The sequence below is a fragment of the Mustela putorius genome, unplaced genomic scaffold, assembly GCF_011764305.1.
Source record: "Mustela putorius furo isolate JIRA1106 unplaced genomic scaffold, ASM1176430v1.1 tig00003854_pilon_pilon_pilon, whole genome shotgun sequence".
Classification (NCBI taxonomy): domain Eukaryota; kingdom Metazoa; phylum Chordata; class Mammalia; order Carnivora; family Mustelidae; genus Mustela; species Mustela putorius.
The window spans coordinates 2,339,465-2,350,700 of NW_025422006.1; the positions used below are offsets into that span (position 1 = coordinate 2,339,465).

An 11,236-nucleotide genomic window follows, 5' to 3' on the forward strand; every position below is an offset into this window, starting at 1 on the left:
TTTCTTAGGACAAAGGTTCTTTTTCACATGTATCTATATCATAGACACTTAAACAACCCATTAATAAGTATGTCTGAACTTTTTTACCAGTTCCTGGGGAGTCTACATTCAGTTGTCTTTCTAAATATGGGAGCCACCCGTTTAGATACAAAATGACAGATTGAATCATGGTTTAGTGGTGGAATAAGTCTGCTGATGTTGGATGGAAATGCACCATTGAGAACTGCCCATGCTTAGGCTAAAATGCAGTGATGCACTTGAGCCCACTCTGAATTATAGGTTTGTCCTTATAGTTTAAAAATAAAAATAGTTTATTAGCTTACTGATATACACACATCAGAAGTCCAAATTAGAAAAGCATGAGATTGGGGCTCTTGGGTGGCACAGTCAGTTAAGCATCCAACTCGGTTCCAGCTCAGGTTATGCTCTCAAGGTTGTGCAGTTGAGCCCCATGCTGGGCATGGAGCCTGCTTGAGATTCTCCCTCTTCCTCTGGCCTCTGGCCTCTGGCCCTCTCCCCACTCGTTAAAAAAAAAAGGGGGGGGGAGTGTGAGATTAACCAACTGTGCTATTTGCATAGCTGTATACTTCCCTACACACTTTAATAATTTGTTAGGGTGTATAATAGTTTTGTGGTTTGATGACTATCTTTTAATGTTTATAATTGCGCTAACAATGATTTAGTGCATTTGCATAGAACACTCACAATTTCCTTACAGACTCCTTAGAACAATCCTGAAGCAGGAAGAAAGCTGAGACACTTTGATTTTAAGCAACTTATTAAGGGTCCTTTATGTTGTTACCTGCTAGTTAGTGATGGAGCTGGGTCAAGATTTAATCCCAGCATCTTGTTCAATACTCCTGATGTCAATAAAATCACGAGCAGAAATTATCCATGTGTTTTTGTTTGGAGTTTATTTATTTGGTCTCTGTTTTGTTTTGACTTCTGTGTTGGTCAGTAACCTATCTGCTCTCAGCCCTGAATTTCCTTTTGTTCTTTATTATGCTTTGTGATGCTCAGACTTGGATTCTGTAAACCACGCTTTTCCTTTAGTAGTCAGTTTCCTGTGAGAATCTGCTATTGGGGCACAAGAGAGGACCCCTTCCCCTCTTGCTGTTTCTGTCAGCATTACCAAGTAAGCATTTCTGCCCACTGGTAGTGATGGTCTTTTTTGTTTTATCCTTGACTTCCACAACCAGCTTCATACTTTCCCTCAGAGATCCCAGAGATCTGAGTCCCATCTCTGGGGAGCCCTTCCTCAAGCTCCCACAGCACTAGCACCAGCCAGGCAGGCAGAGATCTGGGTCTCAGCTCCATGGGGCCCTTCCTCCAAGCTTCTAGGTTTTGATAATCTCTAATTTTTTCCTTTGTGCAGGCATGGTAGTTGCTTCCTAAAAGTTGTGGGGTTTTGTTTTTAATCTGCGCTACTTTACTATTTGACTTTTTCCTTTTGAGTCCTCTAATACAAGTCTAACACCCTATATTAAATTTACTGTTAAAAATACCTGATGCGGCTTCTGTTTTGTTGGGTGGGCTTGAATGATGAAGCCCCTGACAGTGGTTCAAAAAGTGGTTTTGAACTGTATTAGGGCAAGGATGGTAGTAAATTGTTTGATCTCAAAAGGAAACTCTAAATGATTAGTAGTACCTTGCCCATTTGCAAGTCAGTCCAGGCCCAGATTACTGCCATCACTGTGGAAGTCTTTCCTTTTGTAAAATTCACTATAAGTGGAGCCCTCCGGTACATATTCTTACATCTGGCTCAATTCACTCATTTCACTCAGGTTTCTGAGATACATCAGTGTTGTTGCATCAATCAGTAATTTTTTCCTTTTGATTTTTGCATAGCGTTCTATTGCATTAGGAATAAAGCTGCTATGAACATTCATGTACAATTTTCACTGTGAGCATGTTTTTCCTTTGCATAAATACGTAGGAGTGGCAGTGCAGTGGCATAGAAGTGTATATTTAACTTCATAAAAATTGTCAAGTGGTTTTTCTAAGTAATATCCAGTTTCTCCAGCCTTTCACCAACACTTTGTATTATCAGTCTTTCAAATTTTTTATGGTTATGTTTTTACAAATCTGGCCTTTGAATATATTTAGCTATAAAGTGAATCCTGACTTACATATATCTTACATAGTCTTTTTAATCTTAGCTATTCTAGTGAGAGTGTTGTGCTATCTTACTGGGGTTTTAATTTGCATTTCCTCATGACTAATGATGTTGAGCCTCTTTTTGTGTGTTTATTGGTCATTTGTGCATCTTCTTTTATGAAGTGTTTGTACAAATCTTTTGCTCATTTTTAGTTTTTTTAATTAATGAATTGTAAGGGGTCTTCATAAATTCTTGATACAAGTGCTTTGTCAGATACATGAAATGCAAATATTTTCTCCCACTCTGTGACTTGCTTTTTCATTTCCTTAAAGTATCTTTTTAAAAATTATTTTCTAAAGATAGTATTTATTTAGTTCAGAGAGGAAGAGCAAGAGAACACATGAGTGGGGGGGGGCTGAGGGAGAGGTAAAAGCAGACTCCCTGCTGAGCAGGGAGCCCATCCGGAGGCTCCATCCCAGGACCCTGCAATCATGACCTGAGCCGAAGGCATGACTAACTGAGCCACCCGGGCTCCCTGCCTTAAAGTATCTTTAAAAGATATGTTTCTGGTGTGCCTGGGTGGCTCAGTGCATTAAGTCTCTGCCTTCGGCTCAGGTCATGATTTCAGGGTCCTGGGATCCAGCTCTCTGCGCAGTGGGGAGCCTGCTTCCCCCTCTCTCTGTCTCTGCCTGCCTCTCTGACTACTTGTGATCTCTGTCAAATAAATAATTTAAAAAATATATATATGTTTCTAATTTTGATGAAGATCAACATCAATTTTTCTCTTATAACGGGTATTTTGCACTGTATATCTAACATATCTTTATCTTTTTCAAGTTTAAGATATTCTAAATTTGCTTCTAGAATTTTCACAGTTCTAACTTTCATGTTAGGTCTGTGATCCATTTGAGTTCATTTTTGTGTACGATGAAGAGAGGCCAGGTTTATTTTCTACAAATGGCTAACAAGTAGTTCCAGTATGTTAATTGTAAGATTGTTCTGTCATCCAGTCCACCTTGGCATATCTTACAAAAATCAACTGACCGTATATATGAGTGGGTTTATTTCTGATACTGTAGTATTTCATTAATCCACACATTTATCCTTGTGCCAACATCACACTGTCTTATTACTATGGCCTTATTTTAAGTCTTAAAATCAGGTAGTCTAAGTTCTTCCACCTTTGTGTTCTTTTCTAAATATTGTATTAGCTGTTCTTGGTTCTTGCTATTTCCATATAAATTTTAGAGCAACCCTGTTAATTTTTACAAAATTCTGCCGAGATTATGATTGATATTGCACTGAATCTACAGATAATTTTGAGGAAAATTGAGTCTCCTACCTACGAACACGGTATGTCTTTCCATTTAGAAATAAAATACTACGGGATACCTTTAACAAGGTATTTGTTAAGTATTGCACACTAAAAACTACAAAATACTGTAGACCAAACACTATTTTGTAGTTTTTAGTGTGCAATACTTACAAATACCTTGTTAAAGGTATCCCGTAGTATTTTATTTCTATGCTATTTTAAGTGGTATTTTTAATAATTTTACTTTTTATTGCTAGTATATAGAAATAATAAATTTTTGTACCTTAGCCACCCATCCTGCAATATTATAAATTCCCTTAGTCTAGTAACTTTTTAAAAAATAAATTGTGTAGGATTTTTCTACATAAATAATCATGTCATATATGAGTACAGGCACTTTTATTTCTCCCTTTCTGATGTCTTTTATTTCTGTTTCCTTGCTTCATTGCCTTGCCTAGGTCTTACAGTACAATGTAGACAAGAGAGTAAACATTCTTGTCTTATTCCAGTCCAAAGGGTAAAGCATTCATTCTTTTACCACTAAGTGTGTGATGTTAGCTTGATTTTTTCAGATGCATTCTGATTGAAAAAGTTTGTCTATGCCCAGTTTGCTGAGAGTTTTTATCATGAGTGTTGGATTTTGTTCAATGCTTTTTCTGCATATATTGAGATGATATGAGTTTTTTTCTTTATCTTGTCAATATGATGTATTTCATTGATTTTTTTGAGGGTTAAACTAAATTTCTATTCCTCAGATAAGAATCTGAAGAATCTGTTGTGATATAGTAATATTTTTTTTCCTTTTTCCTGGATCTATGTGCTACTAGTGAAGGGTTTTTCTGTCAGTATTTATAAGGAATATGGGCATACAGTTTTTTTCTTAGGTCTATTTTTGGTCCTGGTATTAGAATAAAGGGATCCTCATGAAGGTAGTTGGCAAGTGTTCACTCTCTTCTTTTCATAAAGAATCTGTGTGAGGGGGCCTGGGTGGCTCACTCAGTTGAGCATCTGACTCTTGATTTCGGCTCAGGTCATGATCTCTGGGTTGAAAGATTGCCCCCTGGTTGGGCTCTATGCTCAATGGGACGTCTGCCCCTTGTCCCTCTCACCACACATGCACAAGCTCTCTCTCTAAACTAAATAAATCTTAAAATAAAATCATGTAAGATTATATTATTTCTTCTTTGATAAAATTCACACTGAAGTTATTTTACCTCAAGTTTCTAACTATAAATTTTTAGTCTGTTTTGGCTTTTTTTTTTTTTCTTTCAAGAAATTAGTTGTGTCTAAGTTCTTAGTCCTATGTATTGGCATAAACCTCATATTTATTTCATTACTTTAAATGTCTGTAGGATATACATAATAGCCCATTTATTACTGATTGTGGTAGTTTATGTCCTTTTAAATTTTTCTCTTGGTAATTCTGAGGTTTATCAATTTTATTGATATTTTCAAAGTAGCAGCTTTTGCCTTCACTGGTATTCCCTTTCAATTTTTTTTCTACTTTGTTATACTTCTAACTTTATTTTCTCTATACTTGAATTTAATTTCCTTCGTTTTCCAGTTTCTGAAGTTTAGATCCTTCTTCCTTTTTAATAGAAGAATCTAAAGCTATAAATTCCACCCTAATCACAGCTTACCTGCATATGTATTTTTATTTTCATTCATTACAATATATACATCTGCTTTCATTAGGCTCTACACCAAATGTGGGACTTGGAACTCATGACTCTGAGATTCAGACTCACATACTCTACCAAGCCAGCTAGGTGCCCCTACAAAATATTTTCCATTTTCTCTTGTATTTTTTCTTCAACTCCATTTGTTTTCAAGTTTCCTATTTTTCATAGCATTACACAAGATCTTCCTTTTACTGATGTTTTAACTTATTGACAGAGAATAATTTTTTAAAATTTCTTGAGAATTGTCTTAGGGCCCAAGATATGTTTCATCTTGATGAAGGGCATGAAATAACTAGAGGGCAGATAACCATCTGCCAACCAACCATTTTTTTATGTGTACTCGACATGAATGCATAGTCTGCTGCTATTTGCTGGAGTGTTCTATAAAGGTCAGGTCAAGTTCGCTGATTGCAATGTTCTGTATATTTATGGATCTTGGATTCTTCCTGTTCTGTCAATTAGCAGAAGTGTTGAAATGTGTAGAATTGTGTAATTGTCTATTTATACTTTTAGATTATTTATATTTCATGTATTTCAAAACACTGATACTAGGTGCATGGTGTGTCTTCTTGATAAATTGCTTTTTGTTATTTATGTATGTCTCCCTTTATCATTGGTAATATTCCTGATATTAATACAGCCACTCCCAACTTACTGATTAGCATTATACCTGATTTTTCCACCCTTTTGCTTATAGCCTACCTTCATCTTTATATTTAAAGTTGGTTCCTTGTGAATAGCATGTGCTTGGTTCTCGCCTTTTCATTACATTTGATAATGTGTCTTTTTATAATGTTTAAATCATTGATTAATGTAATTACCAGTATGATTTGGGCTTAAATCTAGGCTCCTGCTATTTTTTATTTGTCCAATTTGATCTCTGTTCTTTTTTCTCCTTGCATTCTATTGAATTGATTTAAAAAAAATTAATTCCAATTTATTGCTTCTATTAGTTATTAGCTATTTCTTTTAAATTTTAATTTTGACATTTAGTGGTTACTCTAGGGTTTACAATATGCATCTTTATCACAAATTACCTTCAAATATCACTTCACAAGCACTTATAGACCTTGTCAGCAGTATACTTAATTTCCCCGTCTTTTCTATTTGTACCATATCTTTTACTTCTACATCTATTACAAACTACATATTTTTACTATTTTGTTTTAAATTCATACACATTTAATAGTATTACTGCCACTGCATTCATTTTCAACTGATTTTTACATTAAGTCAATGTGTCATGTAGCCATCAAAAACCTATAATTCATCTTATGTTCTATCTTTTTAGAATTCAGGTTTGTAGTCCAATTTAGACTCTAGCTACTTAAAATCAGTTACTTCTGATGGCTTTCATGAAGTCTTTCTATACTCCAGACTCATGATCAGCATGAATTGTAAATATGCCTGCTTCAGTGCAAACGTTTTTCAGGTCTGCTCCATGAGTCATCTGAAGGCTTTGTATATGCTTCTAATAGTCTATTTAATCAGGCTTTGTAATGTTACAGCCACAGATTTTCAAGATAGCTAACCTGCTTATACATAATGTGTATCTTTTCCATTTATCTGGAGACAGCAAAGCAGGATCCACTGTACTTGTTTGTAGCCATGATTATTTTATCTGTGCACAGTATCATATCCACCCATTTGCATAACTCCATAAAGTTCTCTGAATCTATCAGCTGAAGTACTTCCAGGAAACAAGTACCCACCAATGGCACCTTTTTTTTTATCTATAAAAATGATGCATGACTGATGATTCCTGGTGAAAACATTTCTCTTATCAAATGAGCACTTTCACCAATGTACTTGTCTACAACAGAACTATATGCTACATTTAAGAAATTGCATTCCAGTTGGCTAACAGCAGCTCTTGCTATTAGTGTTTTTCTTAACTACTAGCCCTATAACAAACAGCCTTTTGGAAGTATCCCTATACTGATACAATTCTAGGTTTGTAAAAAGGTATTTCTATTACCTCTGAATTCTCTCATCTGTTCCAACCCTTCCACTGACCCCTCTACTTCACAAAAAGAAATATTCCCTATGTGCTTATGAGACCTGCATAAACCAGTGGATCTTGGCAAGTATCAATGTAGTCACAGCCAAAACAACTCTCGTTCCTGGCTTCAGCTTACTTTTTTTCAAGCTAACAATGACATCCGACAACCTATCTTGGTTCATTTAACAACAAAATTTTTCTTCGGTTAAGTTCTTAAGTAATTCATCCATAGTTTGCCCAGATTTGGGTCCTTTGGATCATTTTCGGACTTTTCATACTGATCGGTAAGTTCTTTTAATTGTTCCCTTAACTCTTCAAAACAGTTGTTGATCTTCTTGTGCTCCTTCATCTTTTCGTGTGCTGGAAGCTCATTATTTCTATGGTCTGCTGTGATGACCATCACTCACAGGGGATGCCAAGAATGGCCATGGCCATTAGAGTGGGCGAAGTGGTGGAAGGAAGGACAGCAGCACTGGAAGCTGGGGGATGGATGGCTCTGCTCATTCCAAAGATCTTTCAAGGAAATCAAAAAGAAAGAAAAGGGACACCTGGGTGGCTCACTCAGTTAAGTGTCTGAGTCATGACTGCAGTTCAGGCCATGATTTCAGGGGTTGTGAGACTGAGTGCCACATAGGGCTCCACACTCAGCAGGAAGTATGCTTGCAATTCTCTCCCTCTTCACTGCCCCTGCCAAAATCTCATGCATGTGCTGTCTCTCTAAAAGAAATATCTCTTAAAACAAAAACAAAAACAAAAACCATAGTAATCAAATGAGACATGGGTGTACCATCAAATTATCAGTTTTGGTTAGTAATTTCACTTCAAACTTCTGTAGAATACAGAATAAACACAGGAAGATGCTCTCATGTTTCTACTACCAAATTTACAAACCTACCTGTATTTACCATTTTACCATCTGCCCTCTAGCTGTAAATGGAGAAATGTCCTTGATGTATTAAAGACTCATTTCTTTCTTGTGCCCGGATCCCATTCAAAATTTTACCCCCTTTATAATTTGCACCCCTTTAGTTTTTCTTTCTTCATGGCTCACTCCATCAGCATATAAACTTGATATAATAACTCCCAAATAAATACCAAGAATCTTATTTTCTTGCCCACTATCAGTTTACTTTCCTGTTCCCCTTCATGGCAAAACTTCTCAAATGGTAATCTACCCACACTGTCTTTAGTTCCTTACCAACATTATAACCTCCTCAACCGGATCCAGTCTGGAAGCTGTCCTCAACCTACAATGAATTTACCATCAGTTCACAGTGGCCAAGTACAATGGTCAGTGAACAAAGCTTCTATTACTTGGTGCTTCAGTAAATAACATTCAAAATGATTGACCATGGGGCGCCTGGGTGGCTCAGTAAAGCACCTGACTCTTGATTTCAGCTCAGATCATAATCTCAGGGTTGTGATTGTGAGGCCCCCTGCTTGAGATTCTCTCTTTCCCTCTCACCCTACCGACTTCTCTCTTAAAAAAAAAAAAAAAAAAAAAAAAGCTGACCACTTTTTCCCACTTAAAAACACGTTTCTCTTGCTTTCACGAAACTCCACTCTGCTTGTTTTCTTCTTTCCCTGGCCACTATTTGTCTTTCTTTGCTGACTCATTCTCTATCTAACCTTTAAGTGATTGTCTCAGAACCTTACCCTCTATTTGCTTCCTTTCTCTAAAAACACTTCTTTAAGTTACCTTACCTATATCTGTTATTTTAAATGTTTATCTATGTATCTATGTGACATCCCTACTTGGAAATATTGCAGGCATCCCAACATGTCCCAAATGGAATTCTGTCTAAACTCCCTCCTTCTCCATAAGAACTCATCCATCAAACCAAAACCAAGGGAACATCCTTGATTTGTTCCTTTCTGTCACCCCTCCCATCCAATTCATCATTTGGATCTGTTTCTATGTCTTTCCATTTCTATCCATACCCTCTAGTCCAAGCTATAAGATACTATAAGGGAATGAATGGTGAATAAACCAGTTTGGTTGGATTTGAAAGTTACTGTTGAGGAGTAAGAAGAAATAAATCTAGGTAAGGCAGTTTGGGACACATGTTGAAGGTCTTGAAATGACAGAATCCTTGTTCATAAGGGTAGCAGAGAAAGTTATCTCTCCTGGGTATAACTGTCCTGAAAAGTGGTACTTTTTCAATAATTTATAGTATGTTGACATAATGGTTAAGAATTTGATGGTAAAACTGTTGTTCAACATAGTACTGGAAGTCCTAAAATCAGCAATCAGATGACAAAAAAGAAAAAAAAGGTACCCAAACTGGCAAAGAAGTTAAAATTTCACTCTTTGCAGATGACATGATACTTATGTAGAAAACCTGAAAGACTCCAGCAAAAAATTGCTGGAACTGATACAGGAATTTGGCAAAGTTGCAGGATATAAAATCAATGCACAGTAGTCAGGTGCATTTCTATACACTAATAATGAGACTGAAGAAAGAGAAATCAAGGAATCAATCCCACTTACAACTGCACCAAAACCGTAAGATACCTAGGAACAAACCTAGCCAAAGATATAAAAGATCTGTGCTCTAAAAACTAAAAACACTTATAAATGAAATTGAGGAAAACAAAAAGAAATGGAAAAACATTCCAAGCTCAGATCTGAAGAACAAACATTGCTAAAATGTCCCTGCTACCCAAAGCAATCTACACATTCAACGCAATTCCTATGAAAATACCATCAAGCATTTTTCACAGAGCTGGAACTACCCTAAAATTTGTATGGAACCAGAAAGACCCCGAATAGCCAAATGAATGTTGAAAAAGAAAACCAAAGCTGGATTTGGATTGGATTGGATTCCTGGATATGGATTTCTATCTCACATTAAGTCTTTCATCCATTTTGAGCCTGTTTTTGTGTATGGTTTAAGAGTGGTCCAGCTTCATTCTTCTGCATGTGGCTATCCAATTTTCCCAACACCAACACAGTTGGTGGGGAATGCAAGCTTGTGCAGCCACTCTGGAAAACAGTATGGAGGTTCATCAAAAAGTTAAAAACATAACTACCCTATGACCCAGCAATTGCACTTCTAGGTATTTATCCAAAAGATACAAACATAGTGATTTGAAAGTTCACATGCACCCCAGTGTTTACAGCAGCAATGTCCACAATAGCTCAAATATGGAAAGAGCCCAGATTCCACTGACAGATGAATGGATAAAGAAGATGTGATGGAATATTACTCAGCCATTAAAAAGAATGAAATCTTGCAACTGCAATGATGTGGATGGAACTAGAGGGTATTATGCTAAGCAGAGTAAGTCAGAGAAAGACAAATACCATATGATTTCACTCATTTGTGGAATATAAGAAAAAAACAGATGAACATAGCAGAAGGGAAGGAAAAATAAGATGAAAACAGAGGAGGCAAAGCATAACAGACACTGAACTCTAAGGAACAAACTGAGGGTTGCTGGAGGGGTTGCGGATCAGGGGATGGGGTAACTGGGTAATGGGCACTAAGAAGGACACTTAATGCGTACCATGAATCACTAAATTCTACCCCTGAAACTAATAATACAGTGTATGTTAATTAAATTGAATTTTGGCAGAATACTCTCAGAGGCAAAGATCATCTAGTCCAAACTTTTAAAAAATTCATTTACTTTCAACTTTCTCTCAGCTCTAGGAAAAGGCAGTATCATCCCTTATACTGCTCCTTCCACAAAGACCTACTTTCTATGTTTGCCCACTTAAATTCTTTTGTTCAGAGCATAGGATGTGTAGCCACACAACTAAAAATATACTCAAATAATTTGTACTGGGAAAATGGTTTTGTCACCTGGCCACTTGGGCAGTATAACTATGGATCACTGCAGAAAGCTTACCTAAATCTATTGCTGCTTTATGTGTGCTGCCAAAGCTATGAAAGGCAACACATATTATGAACTCTGGCATTGGAGTCAGGCTGCCTATGTTCAAATTGTAGCATCTCTTCCTTCTATACGTGAGACTTGGAAATTATTGTATATTGCTAAACTTCAGTTTCCACACACCTAAAATGAGAAAAATAATAGTACCTACAAGTTGTATAAATAAAATGAGATAATCCACATAAGAGAGTACTACCTATTCCCAAAGTGATATACAGATCTAATGCAATCCCTATCAA

At 36.4% G+C, this 11,236-nt stretch overlaps 1 pseudogene; it reads right to left on the reverse strand.

Moving 5' to 3' along the window:
* Nucleotides 1–3,586: 3,586 nt before the first annotated feature.
* Nucleotides 3,587–7,497, reverse strand: LOC123387535 (annotated as a pseudogene).
* Nucleotides 7,498–11,236: the final 3,739 nt, after the last annotated feature.